The sequence below is a fragment of the Thunnus thynnus genome, chromosome 11 (genome assembly GCF_963924715.1).
Source record: "Thunnus thynnus chromosome 11, fThuThy2.1, whole genome shotgun sequence".
Classification (NCBI taxonomy): Eukaryota; Metazoa; Chordata; class Actinopteri; order Scombriformes; family Scombridae; genus Thunnus; species Thunnus thynnus.
Genome location: NC_089527.1, coordinates 23,055,395 through 23,077,634, shown reverse-complemented (window position 1 = coordinate 23,077,634; position 22,240 = coordinate 23,055,395).

The following is a 22,240-nucleotide window of genomic DNA, read 5'->3' as shown; positions in this document are numbered from 1 at the left end:
ACTTTAATTTGTAGGAGACAGAGTTACTATAAGGATGAGAAGTATGAGGATCATGATTTTTTTTGTTACATTTTAGCCCAATTATTATCGCTTGTGTAAAGTTACTTGACCATACCACGCTCATTTGATGTGAACAGTATGTAATGCTACCACTTTAGCTGTGATGCGATCAGTCTCAATAAAATATCAGGTTGATTCTAAAAATTTGTCTTTTGTCAAAGGACAATTTACCTTCTTTTGTTTTAGAAGCAACAATTCCCATATATGCCCCTGCTTGTAGCATTTTTGTTCAATATATGACAAGAAAAGGTTGTTTGATCTGATGGTTATCTTGATTTCAGTCTGAACATGGAAACACTTTTAATACCAGGCATACATGTGATCCAGCAAAGAATATGCAGACGCTAGACACATGGTCCTCTCAGGTGTAAATTAGTGTTATCCCTACCAAATGCTACATGTCAGCTGAGAACCAGCAAAGTAAAGCAATGGAAAATTTTCAACCACAGTTACTGCCTTAACATTACTCCCTCAATAGCAGACTCTTATTCTAAAAGATATGATTACCCTTAGATACTAAACTTTCACCTGCCCTTTACAAGAACCCAATCCTATCTTAAGCTGCTCCGTCTTCTTGCATGGTCAGAAAAGACACACATGGAATCTCAGGGGCAGTGACTGTGAGCACAAGAAAAAATGGGGTCTTAACTGGGTCCACCTTGCTGTCTTTATAAAAATGGATGCTATCTATCCCATCGAAGACCAGTTAAGTGAGGGGTGATACTAGAGGTCTGTAAAGGAGGCAGCATTAGGATTACACCATTTATTAGGGTTTGTGCAATAAAATGTGAAAATACTCCACCAATGGAGTGGGAGAAATAACTTAAAGCTGATTCTACTTAATTGGTGTAAATGCTGTATACAGCTTTCAATGATACTGACCACAGCAATGAAATGGAGGAAATGGCTCAGTACTTCTGTTTATATGTTCATCTATATGTGGTTACTGCTAAAAATGAAGCGATGCATCTCATTATATTTACCAATTTAGCTAGACACTGACTGCACTCAGCTTGGTTTGAAAATAAGCTAATCAGAAATTTCTTATTCAGTGTCAAATTTGCTTTCTGAACAGGCAACATAGCCGTCTAATTTTTTGGGCTAATGGCCCTGACCACACCAATGTCTTGGTCTTTCTATGTAGAATCACCGTAATGCAGTAATAATACACCTTGAGCACTACAGTCTACAGACTGTATGTGGAGAGATGGTAGGGGCAGAGTATTGCAAGGCTAATTAGTTTTCCAGCAGAGTATAAATGAGACTATTTTACAGCACAATGTTTCTAGCTACGAGTTCAAGGCCGTGGCCTTAATGCAGTGAGGCAAGAGTCTTTTCTTCCTCTGCCACCTCCTCTCCCCTCTCTCCTTCTCTGTCTCTCACACTGCTAAAACATTATATTGACTTTTCCTACTTTCCCTCCTCTGCTGTTTGGTGAAAACTATGTCAGACATGAAAAGGGACACTGCTGTATGTACACTAAGCCATAATCACATAACAGAAATGACAAGGACACGAGAGAACCGAGACCAGTATCCCTTCAGTGTTGGCACAAACGTTAGGCAAGCATTCGATCGCTTTAAATTCCGGGTAGAGATTGCAAAGGGCACAAATAAATGGGGTTTGCAGCTAAGCATTTGGTCTCATGTTGAGAGCTTGCACTACACATACAAGTGCACACTTATACACGAAGGACTGAAGCTGTAGCTCTGCTAACGTGTTGCTTTCACTACATAGGCTACATAGACATTGTGTAAGACTACATTATACACAGGGAAAAAAAACTGCACATTGCTTCTGAGTGGAGCTGAAATTTCAACAAGTAGAAAATGTGTACCTTCACTGTTTTTTTTTAAAATGAAGAACCTCGTCTCAGGGCCATGCACCTCTCACTGCTGTGCTAATTACAACCTCAGGAAGGACTCAGGTGCTGCAAAATACTTCAGCGAGGGACGTCTGTGGCTGACAGTGCCTAGAAGGCCGTGTCAACCAGCCTCAATGGCTAATGAACAAACACAAGGATTTTCTCTCAGATTCATTATCGTCACAATGAATGAATTCCAGGTCCTTTCGGTTGTCGTTCTCAGCATATTATCTTCCCATCAGCCTGTCAATCACCTCAGCCCACAAACAAATCCCTATCTGCCGACACAAACATAGATGCACACACACACAAATACAAATACATCCAAAGACGCACAAAAGACACACACACACACACACACCCACAGAAAATCAGATCAGCTAATTAAGATGTGATGGCTGAGTGGGAAGTAAACTCAAACAGGGCTGGACAGATGTCTCACTCTGGTGACTTCAAAAGGGAAATAAAGAACACAGGGCCATGTAATGTGATTTAGATATAATGCTTCCAGGTCAGGGGTGATGGCTGAACCACTGGGCAGCGAGAGAGCAGCTGACAAGCGTGTAACTAACCATGACGGATGGGAATTCAATGGACTGCCTACTCTACACACTTTGAGCTAGACGGGAACAAATTATGTGGCTGACCACCTTGTCGGCTAGAGCAAAACAGAAGATTCATTTGTTCCTTAAATATTTTTTGACACATGTATAGGGTATAATCAAGTCAGAGAAGACGGTATTGTGAGGGAAATCCTCCTCTCCGACCCCACAATAGTAATGCCAAGTCACAATACAATGATATAATGATTAATGAGAAAGACATGCTTTACTGTTCCAGCATTTAAAATACATGACAATGGACAATGATGAGGCAGTTTCCACCAGTGACTTGAATGCTGAACTCCAAAGCTGGTGCATTTCAGTATTCTCATTTGTTAAGTAATCATATCTCCTTGGTATTTATTATGATCAAAATTTTGATTACAAGAAGAAAAAAATGTAAGTTTTATGCAGTGATAGCGCCCTCTAGATTAGTAGTCTCCAGGGGTTGTGAATTTTTGGTTCCAACTGACACTGACGGTAATTTGATTGGTGCAATATATTAGTTTTTAATATCACTTGAATTTCAATGGACATAAAGTAGAGATCTACACAGGTCCAACCAGTTCTGACGAACTAAGTCTAATCAGGACGAATCAGTCCTTTTACTGCCGTGGGTCTTGGTTCCGTGTGTCAGTACATGTATGTCTGGTACCCAAGTGGATCCAAGTACTCCGAATCAGCTCAGGTGGCACATCATAATCACAGTGGAAGAAAAAATGTCAGGAAATCATTTTCTTATGTAAAAATATGTACGCTATTAAGCGACAATTATTTTTGGACTGGGTCTTATAATTATTGGGTCCCCTTCGGATCAAATCTTGCTTTTTTGAGAATTAATTTATGTACGCTGGGTTCGAGTAGGTTTTCCATGGGTCTGTTTCAGATTAGGTCACCTTTTGAGCCCATGAAGACTTCTAACACACAGGCAGTTAACCAAGCAGGGGGACAACACTGTTAGCTGTTGCTTACCTTTATTTATGATTTTACAACTTCATGTTGCGATTCAGATCAGGGGGTAACATATAGAGTGTTGAGATCACAGGACTCTGGTTGCTATGAGTTTTGACAGTGCATTCAAGTTTCCATCACTATCATGGAAGGGGGACAGCAAGCGCTAGCTGGATGCCCCCTTCTTTGTATAATGCAGGACAAACACAGCACTAAGTGGGCAGGAGCTGCCAATGACTCAGTAGGCGTTGAAATACCATAAACAAAAGCTAACACTAGCCTAGCTTGCTTCCATTGTCTGAGCCCAAACTATGGATCCCCCCCAAAAACATGTGTCAAACGTCTTAAAACGGTACATCACGAGCGCTATATGGGCTCCTCGAATAGGGAAAAAACACCTTGTATCAGCATTTGTGGGCTATAGGGCCATAACACAGTCTCTCCGACAAATTGCGATGTTGCATTTGTCATAATTAATGCAAATTCAAGAAATCTCTCCAATAGCTAAACCAAGAGCTTGAAATTTTGCAATTTTGCTGAATTACTGCTTTTCTGCATGAAATGGCCAAATCAACAGACCACTTGTGATTTGTACCAATTCATGTCATGGTAACTTACATCATCGCAGTGCTCATTCAGCAAGGATTCCGGCGTTAATGGATTTATTTTAATGGCATTATTGCCTGATTTTATTTGGTGCTAATGTTGAGGTGAAAGTTTATTTAATAAAGGCTTATAAATGGATCTCAAGTACAGTATTTTCTTTTTTACACAACTTTGAGCCCATGGTTCTTCAGATAATAAATTTAAAAATTGGTGCTGAAATATTGTTGTTTCTGTGATATGCAGTATGCTTTTTATCAAAGTAAGTGATTACATATGACTCTTCACTAGTAGTAGTAAAATCAAATTACTCTCCTTTGCTTGCAATTTTTCCACATTCCCACGATTTTACCTCAAAAAGAGCACATAAAACAAAGAGAAAAGCCGCTGCAAAATCAAACATTTTTGGCTGCAATAATCACAAAAAAACTCTGTAAAAATCCTGTAGGGACTGTATAACATGCTCTACTAGGTAGTACATCACGAAGATTTACAGTGTGTCTTCTAGTAACACCAAACCCTCAGGTGTCAGTCAGCCGCTGCCATACATACCACATACCCTGTGGACTGAAGCTAACATGCTGATACCATAAATATGTCCAAAATGATTTCATGTTTCTTTTTTTTGTTTTTATTTTTTAATGGGCAAAAACTACAGTATCATTATAGTTTATATTTCAATTCACCATCAAAAAGAGAGGAGAATTTGGACTTTAAAAATTTCATGGTGATACTGTAGATACTTTGTCCTATTAATTGTCATGATCATGAACAATAAACCTACTAAACCATGATCTAAATAAACTATTATCCATCTTGCAATTATTTCTAACAAACCGCTGGTCTGTAAAAATTATTTGGGAACCCTCGGGTTTGAGGGACAAGCAAAAGACAAAGACATTTTTGAAGCTAAAGAGAAAACAGAGGTGAATGCAAAGGGGTGGAGAGCTGAGATGAGCTATTAAAATATAAGCACAGCATGCAGACATCAGTAAGGAGGAGGTGAGAGAAGAAATCAAAGCAATGAAGGGTTAAAACATTTCACCTATTATGCTCCCACTCTTCCACACACTCTGAGAAATTAAGAGGAGAAATTAGCAAAGCAATTACCACTTTTAATTGGACTACTTCTTCTGGTCTTGTCACAGCTGCATCCAGAGGTACACTTTTAAACCTCCTCGTACATGTCTTTTTCACCCTTTCACTAACGCTATTATTAATTTCACAAATTTCCATGGACCTCTTTTAGCCTTTGACACCCGAGCCATCGAGGGTGAACTGCTGTCAGCTTCCCCTAGATTATTATCTTCCATTCATACCTCTCTATCTTTCTCTAACATAGACTACGCCTTCTGTCCCTCTGTACTCCATCACTTTTTAACTCCTTATTCTTGAAGGGAGGAAACAATGGTGCAGTTGTTTGTGCCAGAGGAAAGTGGTTGCAATTAACAAATGAGCTTTAATGTTGTGTACAAAATCTTTTGGACAAACAACTGCATCAATGCAACCTCTGCACCACTTATGTTTGACCTTTAAAATCTGACTCAATCTACCTGTGCCATTTGATAATCATCATCAAGAGTCATTCATTCGTCTGTTGTAGCTGATTTAAAGAGGAACTTTCTTTTTTTCACCGCATAATCATATAGATTCTTGTTGGTATTATGTGAATACAGGTGATTTTTCCAACAATACACATATTGTGCAAGAAAAGGTGTATGAAGCTCAAACATAGCTCTCTGGAGTTGAAGGTAATTTAAGCTAAATTCTGTGGCCACTCCTTAATGGTGATGAGGTATATTTCAATTGTTAACCCCCCAATTGTGGTAGCAGTTGATGCACCACATATAAAAAGAACATTTACTGATCTGCTTTTTTTCATGGAAAATACAGTGACAGTAACTTGGGTTGCTTACACAAAAATATTTTTGGAAGCGAGTTGAATTGAAAATGGCCTTATGTGACTAATGACTCCATCATCACCAAAGCTAAGGAGAGCCAATCATAGCCAACATTAACTTTTCCTGTCCTTTGTTAAACTTCAATGGACTCAAGACCATGAGGTGTGGACCTGACAGGAGTGTCATACTGATAGGGATCGGGACCTCCATGATCTTCCGGTTCATTACCATTGAAGGAGTGGGGACTCCAGTGGAGATAGATCATCCACCTCAATTTATCCTTCGCTGCTATCCATGCTAGCTAAAAGTGGCTGATTGTCATATACTATGTTGTCAAACATCCACCCAACTGTTTGCCCCACCTAACCCCACATTGCCTATTCTGACAGGGAGGATTAAGGCAGAAATTGAGGGTGTACATACCCTTTAACACTTGTAAACACAAACTTTGGGAAAAGGTAAGACAAAATGCCAATGATTTAATTGTTTAATTTGACAAAAAAAAAATGAGTGTAGGGGAGAGGGGAATGCCCCTTCCTCCACAGTGTCAGAAGAGTCTCACTTGCTCCTGCTCAACACTACCATCTTAAAGATTAATTGATTGGATTGATCCTGGAACGTTTCACTCGAGATGGAGTCAAACTGTATTTTTCACACAGGAAGGAGAGACAGGAGCATCTGTTGCCCCTGATAGCTTTGACTTATTTGACTTTTCCTGACACAGAAAGATGGGTGCCTGCTTTGAAGCCTCTCAGATACGTCAGCCACAATACGTTAGCCCGGGCTCACAGCAGTGATTCCCACTGGGGCCACTCACAGAATGTCCTGCCCTGATGGGCTGATGGGAATCAGAGGAAATCAATAAGCAATGATAGACTTCTGCAGTCCACTCAGCTAATCCTGTTAGTGATAGCTGTGGATTTAATCGAATGGTTGCACACACTACAGACACAGAGACAAGTGTATGTGTAGACACACATACGCACATTCACCTCCAAGTACACTTAACCCCATAACATTCTTATGGATAAGATCTGTAGATCTTCCACAGACTCTCTCTGCTGTCATTTTGTTGAGACAAGCAGCAATTTGAGAGACAATTGATTCAGTGGTTAGAGGAGAATCCGTCAATTTAATAAATCCTTTGCTCACAGTCCAAGCTGGACCAGATTGCGGGAACATTTTCATTGGAGCTGAAGACGCGGAATAAAGACACATTTTGTCCCTATGATCATTCGATAAAGGATCTCTTTTTTGATATGGAGATCAGTACAATGCATGGCAGTGTATGGGAAGCCTAGCAGAATTGGACTTCCTTTGACAAAGACGGTCTCCCCACATGCCGTATACATATCAAAGTGACATAAACCCTGATAACTACTCTCAGTACATGAGCCCCACGTATGTTGCAAAGTATTTCTGGGTTAATACTTTAACCCCCTCCCATGAATGAATAGACATTATAAAAGCAGGCCCCAGTGGCACATGTTTAAAGGTACATTAAGAGAGCACATCAATTGTAGATGACATAATCCCCCAGCCCTCTTTTCAGTCACTCTCTCACTTCCTTAATCTCTCCGTTCTTTAACCCTCATCTTCTAAGAGGCTGAAAGCTCCCTTCATCTTCTCCTCAAGCTAGCAGAGAAACCGCAAGCTGCCTGGGGAGAGAGGAGAAGAAGAGGTATTACTGAAGTCTGATTAAATTAACACTGTGATACAGATTTCTTGCCTTTTTCCTCTCTCTTCTCGCCTTATCCGACTGTGTGGCATCTTTGAAAATTAGATGAACTTGTTACACAAGGGTTTGCACATGTATATGTGTGCGCTTGTGCGTATATGTGCATCTGCTTTTAATTAATTATTCTTGTCTGTGTCATTAACAGGATCCATGACTTGGGATCCTGATTTGCATAGGTGTCTTTGATAAATAAATATAATTAGTAATAAAAGACTGGAGTGTTCTTCCCTCCACCTCGTCTACACCCTCTAACCCTCCGTAACCTCGAGCCTCATCCCACTCTCCTCGAGGCAGAAAGCGGAACCATCCCCTGTAGAAGTACTTTAATTACAAGGTTCCTACATCCAAATAACAAGAGGTTTACATAACTCCCGCATGAGCTGCTCATTATTCAGAAACTATTCTTGCTATCCCTGTCTCCCCCCTCTAATACAAATGGCACACAACAATGTGTGGGCTCCCACAATGCACATCGTTTAAGTTAAAGAATTAAGAAAAGTTCACTTTGTCTAACCTTATATCCAATTTACCTCCTCCATGTGAACTGAATTCCAGCTCAGACACTGATTAAATTCAATCTATCTGAAGCTAATTAATCATTTCCATTGTGTCTAATATTGTCATAAGAAAGGTGCTTAGTTGACACTCTAATTCATACATGATGATCAGTACAATATGCCAACAGTAGCAAGAAGAAGAATCTAGATCTTTGGAGAGTATTACTTATATTCAATATGGACATTAACCATGACAATATATATGAAGATGATAGTATAAAAGGAACTAGCTTGAAATATATTCACTTTATGTCAAAGACTATATCTGGCGTATGAGCCAAATCTACCAAAAGGAGTGCTTCTTCACCTTTTCAAGACCACAACAATTAAGAGTAGTTCCCAAATGAAGAATATACTGTCAGTCACATATTTGCCAAAAATATGTACTTTTTGAAATGTAACAAATATAATTTCCACCCATATGCATCCACTTCACCATCCAACCTTTCTTCCACACACAGAATTTCACAGCATCTCCTTATATCAAATTTTATCCTAATTTATCAAAAAAAAAAAAAAAAAAATTGGCCACCATATGGAAATTGTGCAATTTTATTACTTCTGGCCATTCAGTGCCAGAATCAATGCCATTGTACTGTTTCTTCTTCATTGACCCCCATCCTGCCTCCGCCCATCTGCTCCAACAAGGTGATGTTTATCTCCAGCAGGAGGAAATTAAAGCCTTGCTTCATGAGCTGCAGATATGCAAATTTTATACAGTGCAAATAGATTGCAGAGCTCCACAGTGGACGTTGTGTATTGGGCCGCCCATTGAGTCCCACTGATTTGAAACCCAAATCAAGAAATGAGGAATTACAAGACACACATGTGGCTTCCCAAAAGTCTAGACTTTGAGATATTACGGAAAATAAATAAAGAGAAGATAAAAAAATTAATGGTAGACCTAAAAATTAAAAAAACAGATTTTTTATTCAGCCAGTCCATCAGGGTAGATATGGTTTAATAACTCTTGTTTCTGTGCGGCCGATCTATTTGACCACAGGTGAATGCTTATCTGAAGCTCCGACACACGCAGCATGGAAATAAGTTCCTCTGATATCACCATTACATGGGATATGTATTTTCTTGAACTGACATTCACACTCTCACTCAAAATTGGAAAGTAATAGTTGCCATGCAAAAATGTCTTGCATTTGTGGAGTATGTAATTTTGATATGCATTAGTGTTATTGTCAGGCAGGGTATATGGGCTGTTTCCTTGTGTGATTGCAGGTCTGGCTTGTATTGTGGGAGGGAGGCAGACAGGAGAAGATAGTATTAAACCTGTCCTTGCCATTCCAATCTGTCTGCATGTTTCTCTTTATCATTCTGCAGTTTCTATCCACTTACGCTATAATTAAGTTTCCTGACCCCTGCCTTGCAGCCTTAACTAGGCATTGGGAAATATACAGCCACTGCAGATCTCTTAGCCTGATGCGCTCTCTCTCTCTCTTTCCCCCTCCGCCTCCCTCTCTCGTCTCCTTCCCTGTTTCTGAAAATCTCTCTCTCACCGTCTCTTTCTTTCTTTCTCTGAGTCTCCATGGCACTGTAATGGAATAAGAATTATTAATCGAGTAATTGTGTGGAACACATTAGTTTGCATTGAATTTCTCCCTCTCATTTTCGATGCTTGATTATCAGGCTATTGGCCAGACTCTTACCCCCCCCCCCTCCCTTCACCTCTCTACCCTCCACACTCCAAACACATAACACATGCCCACACACACGCACGCACGCACACACACACACACAAGCATGCACACACACACATGCATGCACACACACAGACACACCGGACTAGATCACACTTCCCTAAATGGCATAATCTCTCCCTCTTTCTTGTGTGCTTGCATGGACACACACCTACAATCTCTCTCTCTCACACACACACACACACAGTGTGCTGAAGTGTGTGTTTGCATCACACCTGATGCTTGATGTGTGTGTGTGTGTGTGTGAGGTGTCTTGTCTTGATGGAGGAAAAAAGCTCCTGGTGATGGGAGATTTTCGTAATGTCCCTTTAACCTCCAACCTGTCTGATAAAAGGTATACAAAAAATAACCTCCAGCACACATACAAACAAGAATTACAAAAATAGAAAAAAAGAAAAAAAACAAGAAAAAAAAAAAAAACTAACATCAGAGACAGACGTACTGGCACTGGCATTCATCATAAAAACCCCTCTTCAATCATAATTAGTCTAATTAATTTAAATCAGTGTTGGATGCCTATCTAAATACAGTGACAACACAAAATGAACATCCACCCTGCAGCACATAGCCTCAGCCTATACGTTCCCATAGTGAAACACACCCTCGTAGGATTAGAGCAGAAGAATAGGGGGATTATTATTTCATGACCTTTCAATCCGCTGCCTGTCAGGTTGAACTAAAGCCATATATGCTGCTGGAGGACTAATCTCCTTCTCCCTTTGTGTCCGCAAGGGATGTGTCATTTCTTTATCCCCTCTATCCAGATTTACTCCATAAAATAAACTTCCTAGCCTGATCTGATAAGAAGCCATCTCCTTACCGGGATAAGGCTGTGGTGCCTCGTCTCCCTGCTTCCCCGTAGCCGTATTTTTGGGTGTCAGATAACTCAGACGGGGATGGGAACAGTCAGGAAATGCCACTTTGTCTGTCTGGGAGCAGGTGACAACAAAACGACAGTGACTCTGATTAGAAAACACCCTCCTTCTCCCCCACCACCACGCGCTCTTTCTCTCTTTTTAAAAACCACCAAAATCACATATTATCAACACTTGCCAGGTAGTGTGTGAAACACAAATAAATTGATATTTGCAGGCGCACATACTAGACACCCCAAACTCGTTGCATCACAGACACACACTTATGTTGCTATTGTTATCATCCCATCTTAATTACTGGTAAGTCATCACTGCTCCAGCTATCAGTCTGATTGAGTCCGAGCCATGATCTGTTGATCTGACTGCTGCTGTGTGCCTGTCCTTTTCTCCCTGTTTCACTGCATGTGTTATTTTGTTTAATTATTTAATGGGCATGAGTCATATTTTAGCTGCTTCCTCAAAGCCACCACAAGCTGGAGGGCTCTGACTATTCAGGATATTAGATTTGATGCACACAAATATTTCAGGTATAAAGTGTACACTCCCATGTTGCCTAAAGGTCACAGGTGGCAAGAATGAGCATTATGGATACATGCAGCAGTAAACTCCTGCTTTATAAACTTTTAAGTGTAAAATAGAAATTATCATTCACCTTGGAAAATTAAACGCAGGCCTACAACAAGCACTCGTTGCTGCAGGGACTGCTGCATTTCTAAGTATTAAAACTGATTTTGTGATTTAGAAAGTTGTTTGTTTTTTGGGTTGGTTTTTTTTTGTTGTTTTTTTAATTAAAACTAGGGGGGTGACCCAATCACGGACTACACGGAGCCATTATTTGTCCCCACTCCAAAGCCTTCACTATTTGAGATGAAAATGCTCTTGAACACAGCAGAGGAAAACACGTGAACCAAAAATAAAATAAATGCTTGCTGACAAATAAAAAACAAATGTCATGCTGTGCAACAATCAGCGTCAGAGTCGATTTTCAGCAATTAAATATCAGTACACTGGGGGCACAAGCTTGGGGCTGAAGAGAGTGAAATGTATTTTACTGGCTATTTTCTTAAGTGGAGAAACTATGATGAGGTGATGGAGAATATTATATTATGCCTAATCCTGAAAACCAAATACACCTTTAACACTCCTACAGTGATTTTGAGCTTTATTGATTGATTTTCTCTTATGATATTCAATGATATTTTATAGTTTAGCCTATTGTTTCTCTCTATAAAGTCTTTAAAAAAAAAAAGAATCTGCGTTCATTTAGTTCGTTTTCTCAGTAAGAGACTGTGGAGACTATTACAGGCACTCGAATTTACCAATTTAGCCCAAGTTTAAGTGTTCGCAATCCATTGAGAGCCATGTAAGCCTGAATAGTCCTCCTGCATGCTCGGGACATCTCGCCGCGGTCGCAACTTAAAGCACCTTTGTATCAGCTTCCTTTGATTTCAGGCTACTGTTCCTCCTTATTCGCTTGTTCCTCGCCTCCTGTAACTCTGCACGGCATTATTGCTCTGATTGGCACGGCGCAACATTTCTGCTCGTCTGCAAAACAGGATCCCCACGCAGAATAACGTCGCCGGCTTGTTATTTCTCCCCTACACGCTACAATTGAAAGGCAGGTGCACTTTTCGGGAAAGCAGTTGCTATTTACGCGCATGCTGCAACACAAAAAATTGGTTTAAAATAGAGGAAAAATAAGCGCGAAGGAATATAAAAAAAAAACTCCAGGCTATCATAAAAGAGACAAAAATGTCTCTTTTAAAATGTCAGAGTTATGGTGATAAGAATCTGAGGATGCAGGGAGGACTTTGGTGAGAAGTGACTAATTACCCTGTGGACCGTCCTGATAGTGGAGAGTAATTAGATTCACACAAAAGACCCTAAACCAGCATCTGAATAAGAAGAGCAACATTCTCAATAGAAAATTTAATTTGATTTTGTTGCGAGTTCCCTTCGTGCACTCGAAAGGGAAAGTGAGAGAAAGCATTATAAGGACAAAACAAAACCAAAAAAAAAAAAAAAAAACCGTCTCCCCGGGACGGTTTCATGCCTGATTTGGTAGGAAAAAAGCTGACAAAACCCAACGGTAATCAAAAGACGAGTGTACGGCCTACACGGTAGTTTATATATTCACAATTAGAGGGCGATTAGATAGAAAAACATATTGACTAAACATGGATTAAAATTAATAGTCTGGCCTATGATGACAGCTCTGACTAAAAGTTATTGTTCTCATTTCATAAGAAAATTGGTTAAAAATGCAAACATGTTAATAAATATTTTATCAATTTAAGAAAATATCTTCCCTCCCAATAAATGCGTTTACTGGATCAGAGAATAAAAATATTTAGAATTAAAGAATAGAGTAAAAATTGAAATGAAGTGAGGTTTTATTGTGAAATAAACATACACAAATATTCAATTTCAAGGCCACACAACAGACAATTATATATATTATAACATTTTAATTTCTTAAAATGAAAAAGCTTAATTGTTGAAGAACATAAGTTACATTACAAAATTTAAGAACTGCATCCAGAGGACGTTCTGTAATGTAGATGGTGAAATATAAATAAAACAAACAAAAAAAAAACTGGGTGAAATTGATGACTATATCACACAAGAAAAATTATTCTTCCATTATTGTGTACAACATCCATTTTTACAGCCTATAGACAGGCATGTGCTAACTATGTAGGCCATACTACATGCAAATGGTGTAAGAGTGCTTTAGAAGATTAGAAGATAGACACCCGGCCCATAGTGGGCTGAGAGGAGTGGGCTCTCCTCCAAGACTGTGTCCTATCTCCTCAGGACTGGAAAAAGCATCCTAATCCTTTACCTTTCATAGTGATCTAAAGCCGATTTAAAACTGTCACTACCCTAGTTTGTGTTTATTTCATGTTCATCTGCAGCTCAAGGCGATACTCTGCACACCCACTTATGACATGAGCAAAAAGATGTGTGTGTGTGTGAGTGTGTTTGTGTGTGTGTTTGTGTATCTGAGGGAGATGGAGAGCAAGAGACTACCGAATAAAGACAGAGAGCATTTGAGGGTGTCCGTACAGTTAACTGACCAGCAAATGAAGGAATGTCCTGTCTGTCTGTGTGTGTGAGATCTGGCTGTATTAATTATGTTTCTTTTTTCTTTTTATGTGTTCAGACTTTTGTAGTTTTCATCTCAGACATCCACCTCTTCTTTCATGTATCGTACAACAAAACCAAGCAGCTAAGCTTGAATCCACTTCAAAAAATACCAAAAGACACTAAATCAAGCACACAGCATCACCTGACCTCACATCTCAGGAACCTCTTAATGAAGGCAGGTGTGCTGAAACTGAGGACTGTGAAAGATGCCATGGAGATACAGTATCTTTTGGTTTTTTTGCTTAGTTTAATCTTAGTTTTGTTTGGTGAATTTGTTTATCCTCCATTGGTTTTGATTTATTTGTAAAGGCCTATTTATTTTGGGGAATGTTTGTTTGGGGTCTACATTTAGTTTATAGCCTAACCCAACAACTCTAAGTACCCATTCAAACCCCTGGACCACCTGAATGAGGCAATGGAGGCCCAATTTACTAAATTGCTAAATGCAAGGAAAGCAAAGCTTGAAAAGTTAACAAGCAAAAGAAATTGTATTGAATGTCTCCTGATTGATTATATAAACATCAAGGAAGTGCAACAACTTCAGTGTTTGATGTTCTTATAAGTGAATTCACAATCTTGCATTATTCAACACAAGAAATGATGTCTGAGGAGGAAAAACAGGGTGAACATAATGACTAGTATTTTCCCTACATTACATTATTTCAAGAACTTCCAAGTGGCAGTAAAGAAATGGGTAATTAAAGCTTCAGCTTGCATTAAAGATATGTCTGAATCTGCCACTGAAACTCAACATGAGGACATTTCTTCAGTTTCTGTTAGAATGATTAGTAGATCTAAAAAATACTCATCCAGCAGCAAGTCCTCAACAGCTTCCTCTGCCCGCAGAAAGGCTGAGACTGAGAGGGAAGCACTTCTTGCATGAGCCGCTGCTTTAGACAAAAAAACATGCTTTGGAAAGAGAAGAGGCAAAGCCAAAGCTGAAAAAGTAAAATTAGCTCTTGAAACTGATATTGCTGCAACTACGGCAAAAATACAGATATTAGAAAAATGGGAGGAAAGAGACTTTGCTGTAAAACAAAAAGCAATCAAAGTATCGTCCAACCCCAAGGAAGAAGTCGCAGATGATGATGACAATGATGATGATGATGGTGGTGCTGATGATGGTGGTGGTGGTGGTGGTGATGATGATGATGGCAGTGGTGAGGAAACTAATTATGGAGCAACATCTTCAAAAGGACCCTGCCAATCTCGACATTCATTGAGGAAGTTGGATCATGATGTCTTTAGTGATGATGAACTGGAAACGCAAAGAAAATGCTCACAACTTGAGCATTAGAGGCCTTCAAGCCACAGACAACTTGAGACATGATGGACGCTCAAGTACAACATTAAATGATGATGTGAAAAGGGGTGAGCTGTTCCAAAAAGAGAAATCCCAGTGTTTCAAAGGAGATCCACTGCAGTACCTCTCTTTCATATGTACATTTGAACATGTTATCAGAAGCAAAACTGATCATTTTCATGACTGCTCATTTTTTTCTTGAGCAATTTACTGAAGGACGTCCCAGGGAGTTTGAAGTTGTCAGTATATGAAAAGAGGCTACCTAGAAGCAAAAATACTGCTCCAAGAGAACTTTGGAAACGACTTGTTAATAGCAGCTCTCTGCTTAGAAAAGTTTCTTAGCTGGAATGCTATTAAAATGGGAGACAGGACAGGATTGAGTGACTATGCACCATTTCTCAAGGGTTGTTGTAACACCATGCAGGATGTGGAATTTGTAGAAGAGATAAATAATAGTTCAAATATGAAAAAAGTGGTGTCAAACCTTCCTTTTAAGCTTCAAAAAAGATGGATATCTGCATATGATCATTATGAGAGGAACAAAACAAGAGACAGATTTGTTGACCTTCTTAAATTCATTGAAAGACATGCAAAAATCGCATTTGACCCACTCTTTGGAAATATTCAAGAGACTGAACCTAAGAAAGATTTTGAAACAAACAAGCTCACTGCCAGCAAGACCAGCCATGGCTACAAAGGCAGCAGCTTTGTCACTGTAGCAGAGCCTGGAGTCAAGAAAGAAGAAGATACTTCCAGTGCTCCAATCACAACTCAAAAGTCATCAACTGTACATAAGACTTGTTTATTCTGCACAAAAGACCATACAACAGAATCCTGTCAAAACAACAAAAGGCTTCATAAAAAGAAAATTGAATGTCTTAAGTCACAAGGCATTTGTTTCAGTTGTCTGACCAATGGTCATCTGAGTGACGACTGTCAGAAGAGACAAACATGTCAAGTTTGCGCCAAAACTCATTCAACTATTTTGCATATTTACAGAAAAAAGAGTGACACTGTTGAAAATACACAAAAAATATCTGTGAGCAGTACTTTGGTTTCTCGTGAAGCCAACAGTGTTACTGGGGCCAGTAATGAAAGCACAACCCTCTCCATTATCCCAGTTCAAGTCAAGCTATCAAATTTCAATAAAGTCATTCAAATCTATGCATTCCTCGACCAAGGCAGTAATGCATGTTTCTATACAGAATCATGAAAAGGTAAAAAAGGAAGAACTAAAGGGAGCAATAGAAGAATCCAACCAAGAACAATGAGCCAGGTAAAACAGTCAACACTACCATTCTGACAGGTATAGAAATCGACAGCATTGATGGAAGGACTTTTATGCACTGCCGAAAATGTACCCTCAAAACCAAATTCCCATCACAAAGGAACAAATACCCACACAATCTGCATTTGAAAAGTAGAGTTACCTGAATGAGGTCAAACTGCCTCAAAATAACACGGATATCGGATTGCTGATTGGAACTAATGTGTATAAAATGATGGAACCTTGGAAGACAATTAATAGCCAGGATGGCCCTTATGCAGTCAAACCTGTCTTAGGATGGGTTATCAATGGATTTATAAATGAGAACAATTGCGGAATGGAAAGTAACTCAAGTGTGACTGACAACCATATTTCCATTGTCAAGCTTGATGAACTTTTGACCCAGCAGTTCAACCATCATTTCCCAGAGCAGAACAGGCGGAAGGAGGAGGAAAAGGCTGAGATGTTCATAGAGGACAAAAGGTTTTTACAGATCATGACCAACACTGCAGAGCTCCAGAACAGGTATTATCAACTGGCCTTGCCTTTCAAGGAGGATAATGTCATCATACCAAAAAAATCGCCCATTAGTAGAGTAACGACTTACGCCACTGTTTAAGAAATTAAACAAGAACCCAAAGTTTCTTGATAAGTACACGTCATTCTTGGGGGGAGTAATAGAAAAAGGTTATGCCAAGATTGAACCGCCAACTTTCATGTAAACAGTGTCATTGCTCTTGTCAATTAGATATATTTGTCTTTTTAGAAAATGGAAAAGCATGGTACCTACCACACCACGGGGTATATCACCCAAGAAAACACAGCTTAAGAGTCATATTCCAATGCTCGGCATCATTCCAAGGAGTCTCCCTTAACAGCAAACTTATTCAAGGACCTAATCTCATGAACACCTTGTTAGGAGTCTTGCTTCATTTTGGAAGGAACCAGTTGCAGTCATGGCAGATATTGAAAGCATGTTCCACCAAGTCAAGGTTGCACCTGCACAAGGACTTCTTGTAATTCTTATGGTGGCCAGGAGGAGATGTTAGCAAACCCATTACTGAATACAGGATGACTGTTCATTTGTTTGGAGCCATGTCATCTAGCTGTGCAAGTTCTGCTCTGACCGAGGCTGCTGAGGACAATAAAAATAATCATTCTGCTGAAGCAATCCATACTGTCAAAACTAATTTTTATGTTGACAACTGTTTAAGTTCCATGTCTTCTGAGGAAGAAGCCTGTGTCACTGTGTAAGATGTTTGTGCCCAAGTAGGGTTTCAATTGACTAAGTGGATAAGTAACAGCAGAGCTGTGCTTATGTCAATACCGGAGACTGAAAGAGCTGAAAGAGGTAAAAATCATAGACATGGAGAAGGACAACCTGAGGTTGAAGTTACCCTGAAACCCCAGCCTCTGACTAGGTGGGGTATTTTTAGCGCAGTTTATCTTCAATGGCTATGGAAGAAGAAAGAAAGCATCCAGCCATTCTCCCGAAAAATCACCATGTTTCCAAAATCCTGCTCAGAGACATTTATAATGAAGTTGGACACAGTGGCAGAAATCATATCCTATCGAGACTGAGACAACAATACTGGATCCCATGTGCAAACACTCTTGCAAGAAAAATATCAGAATGTGTCACCTGTCAACATTTACATGCCAATGTTGGAGAACAAACAATGGTGGATTTACTAAGGGATGGAATTACACCTGACCATCCACCATTCACACCAATCATGTTGGTGTAGACTACTTTGGCCCAATAGAAGTTAAGAGAAGATGCAACATTGTAAAAAGGTATGGAGACATATTAACCTGCCTTGCCAGCTGAGCAATACGCCTGAAACTGGCTCATTCAATTGATACTGACTTGTGTATTAATGCATTCAGGTGCTTCATTAGTAGGAGAGGCCAAGTCAAAGAAATCCAGTCAGACAATGGAACCAACTTCATTGCAACAGAAATGGAATTGAAGGATTCCATAAAGGAATGGAACATCAACAAAATAGAAACTCTAGCAAACACTCTAGCAAAAGGGTGTTTCATGGATGAACCCACCCGCAGGTGCACCCCACAGTCGTGTTTGGGAAAGGCTTATTCGCCTTGTAAAGAAAAAATTTGTCATCGATTTGCAGACAACAAACTCTTGATGACGAGGGACTTCAAAAATGTTGTGAGGTAGAGGCTATACTCAACAATTGTCCATTAACTACAGTTTCAGATTATCATAATGATCTTGAGCCACTTACACCTAACCATCTTAGGTAAGGGAATACTTACCATTGATACAGCAAAGACAAATAACAAAAAAACACGTCAGGAGAAATTTTGTGGAAGGAGACATTGTAGTGATAGCAGACTAACATGCCCCACGGGTCTTGGTTGCTTGCAAGAGTCTTTGAAACTCAACCCAGGGCAAGAGGATTGGTGTGATCTATACTTGTGATTACAAAAACGAATACAGTGGAATGATCAATTAGCAAATTATGTTTGCTAGTGCCAGCATCTAAGAACAGACAGACTTCAACGTCCACAACAATAGGGTCTTAGAGCCATTTTTGGTATGCTCTTATAATTTGCTATTGTTTTCAATTATTTCAATATAAATAGTTTGGTGGCACCAAGTGGTAGTTTTTGGTGCTAATCCAAGCGCACAGCATCACCTGACCTCACATCTCAGGAACCTCTTAATGTAGGTAGTTGCGCTGAAATTGTGGACTGTGGAAGATGCCATGGAGATACAGTCTTCAACTGCCGCGTGTTTTGGTTATTTTGTTTGGTTTAATCTTAGTTTTGTTTGGTGAATTCATTTATCCCCCAATGGCTATGACTTATTTGTAAAGGCCTGTTTATTTTGGGGAATGTTTGTGTGGGGTTTTGATTTCCTTTATGACACGACAGTCAGCCAAAGCAGTTTATAGTCTAACCCAACAACTCTCAGTTCCATTCAAACTCCTGGACCACCCGTATCATTTTGGATCATCAAACCTTGAGTAACAGTTACCCAAAATATAGCGCGTTGATCATGTCATGTCGTAGTTACGGTTTTTAAAAAACTGTCCTGACTCAAGGTTGAAAACGTAACACTCGTGGTTGGAAACGGGACACGAACAGCAGTCTCCTGCAACAAAGTCCACTTTTTGCCATCCATCTATCTAGCCACCCGCCACCTCCAAATATGGAAATTTGTCACCTTATATAGACCTCATCTGAACTGCGTCCCTCCCGGTCACAACTACTATGACCGCTAGATGGCGTGTGTCACTCAAACGTAACTACAGGTCATTTTTGGCGATTGAATTTCTGACCTATACTGTCATTTTTCCTGGGAGGATGGGCTGAAAAATACACACTCCCACTCCCAAAATAGTCCAGAAGAGAGATGAGCAAACACAGTCTCACATACACACACACACACACACGCACACACACAGGCGCACACGCACACACACAATACCACAAACCAGTAGGCATGTAGGCAGACCACCTTCCTCTCCCTTCTGCTCCTCAAGGCCTTACTGTATTATTCTGTAAGCAGCAAGAGCCCAGCATTGACAGAGCTAATCACTGAAGGCAAGCTCTCTCTCTCTCTCTCACACACACACACACACATGTAGGTACACAAACACACACTCACACACACACACACACACACACAGACGCAGAATGATTGACACACAATGGCAGCGAATCTATGCAGTGCCCCCCGTCTTGCTTTTTGCTTTCTCTCTCCCAGCTGAAAAGACAAGAGGGGGGTTAGTGTGTGTGAGAGTGTGTGTGTTGGATGCGTGTGTATGTGTGTGGGGGGTGGGGGGTGGGGGGATAAAAGGAGTGATGTCCAACAAACCAAGGCAGAGCCAGAGGAGAAGTGAAGACGGCAAAAGATGAGCTTGTGACTAACGCTGTTGCTATACTCGTAATCCCTCCTCGCTCTGTCAGGTGCAGTAGCCAATCTGGAGAGAGTCTCAACCCCTCTCACATGAATATGATCTCTGTGCTGGCTGAAGCCCAGTGAACCACTGATCCTGTTATCATCTCACCGGAGAGAAAGAGAGCAGAAGGAGAAGGGGAGACAGGGCGAAAGGGAAAGGAAAGAAGGGATGTGCGTTGTTTATTCTCTAATCAGGCCTCCTGTGTCATCCACCAGCACTTTGTCTGCCCATAACCCCACTCACTGCACTCAGTAACTCCATCATTTTTAACCTAAAGAGACCTCTTACAATGATATATCATTTGTCATGGCTGTAGCTCTGGCGATAGAGCAGATTGGCCATTAATCATAAGGTTTTTGGTTCAATCCCCTGGATTCTGCTGTCGACATGTCAAAGTGTCTTTGAACAAGAGACCAAACACTAAGCCAGAATACAGGAAAAGGGCAACAAAGATTGTATTTTGTGCTGAGGTTTAATGTTTGATGTTGTTTTAATGTCAAACCATCCTCTCTTTAAGGAATCTGACATCTTCCCCTCTGGTCAGAGATACAGGTTTCTGAAAATTAGGTGCAACGGGTTCAAGTTTTCATTTATCCCATGTGCAATGAATGACTGAACTCAACCCCAAATTGCATGTGTAGTGTGAGGTGAGGGGGGGGGTCCTTCTGGATAAAAGCGTCTGCAGGGATTGGGTGACAATTCAATATTATAGTTTATTGACTCAGCAGAATCATATGCTCTAAACAAAGTATTCCTAGAAGGCTGTAATTAAAAAACAAAATTAGTTGAATTTGGTTTACATCTTTCAGAGAATTGTAACACATAACAGTGGAGCACAGTTCACAGTTCTAAACATCAGTTTGATTATTTTACGCGTGATTGTGCATATTTGTCACATAGTGATACATCTCGAAAAAATCCTCAGTGATATGGTGACGATGTTTTCAACCATTTTGCGCGTCGCGACTGCCAGAATGGATGTAATGCGATCTTGATTTATTCATTACTGTTTTGACATATTTTCTGTCCGCCGTGTGCTGGTTGCCCAAGGTGACAGGAAGCGGTTTGGTTAATTTAAGAGTGGACAGCACTCCAGGCTCAACTCACACACTCCTGGTATTGTCATAAGCACCACTCCTACAACACACTCCCTCAAGAGTCATTTCCCTCTGTTTCTTAGGACATGGAGGGCCAGGCCATGCCCTCCCAGGCACTGAAGCACACTCTCGTGATTCTGACATGGCTATGTAGATGGAGAGATGCACACAAGTCCACCATCTCTGCATAGACTCATCCTGATAGCTTACAGATAACACTTTCAATTCAGCTTGATGTTATCATTTTCCTTTTCTTAGAAAAATATGAACCTGTCACATGGAGTGCCTTACAGATTTGTTACATAGTTCCATGGTAGATAAATCCAACAATAGGGGCCAAGGCCTTGCCCCCTTGCATGCAGAGTTTGCAGGACTGCGGCGCTAATCAGTGGGAGAGGATCACATCTGGTCTGGCAGCAGCTGCATCACTGTTTAGAAGAGCTGCCAGCGTGAGAAACATACAGGTCGATTTCCTTTTTTCCGTGGACAGAGTGGGTGTTCTTAGCATTCATTTCTTCGTTCTCAGTCCTTTTCTTTGAGCTAGCCAATTAACCTGGGAGCAGTGCACTAATGAGTTCCCTCTGGTGGCTCTGCATCGTTCAATGGAGAAGAAGGAAGAGCAGGGTGA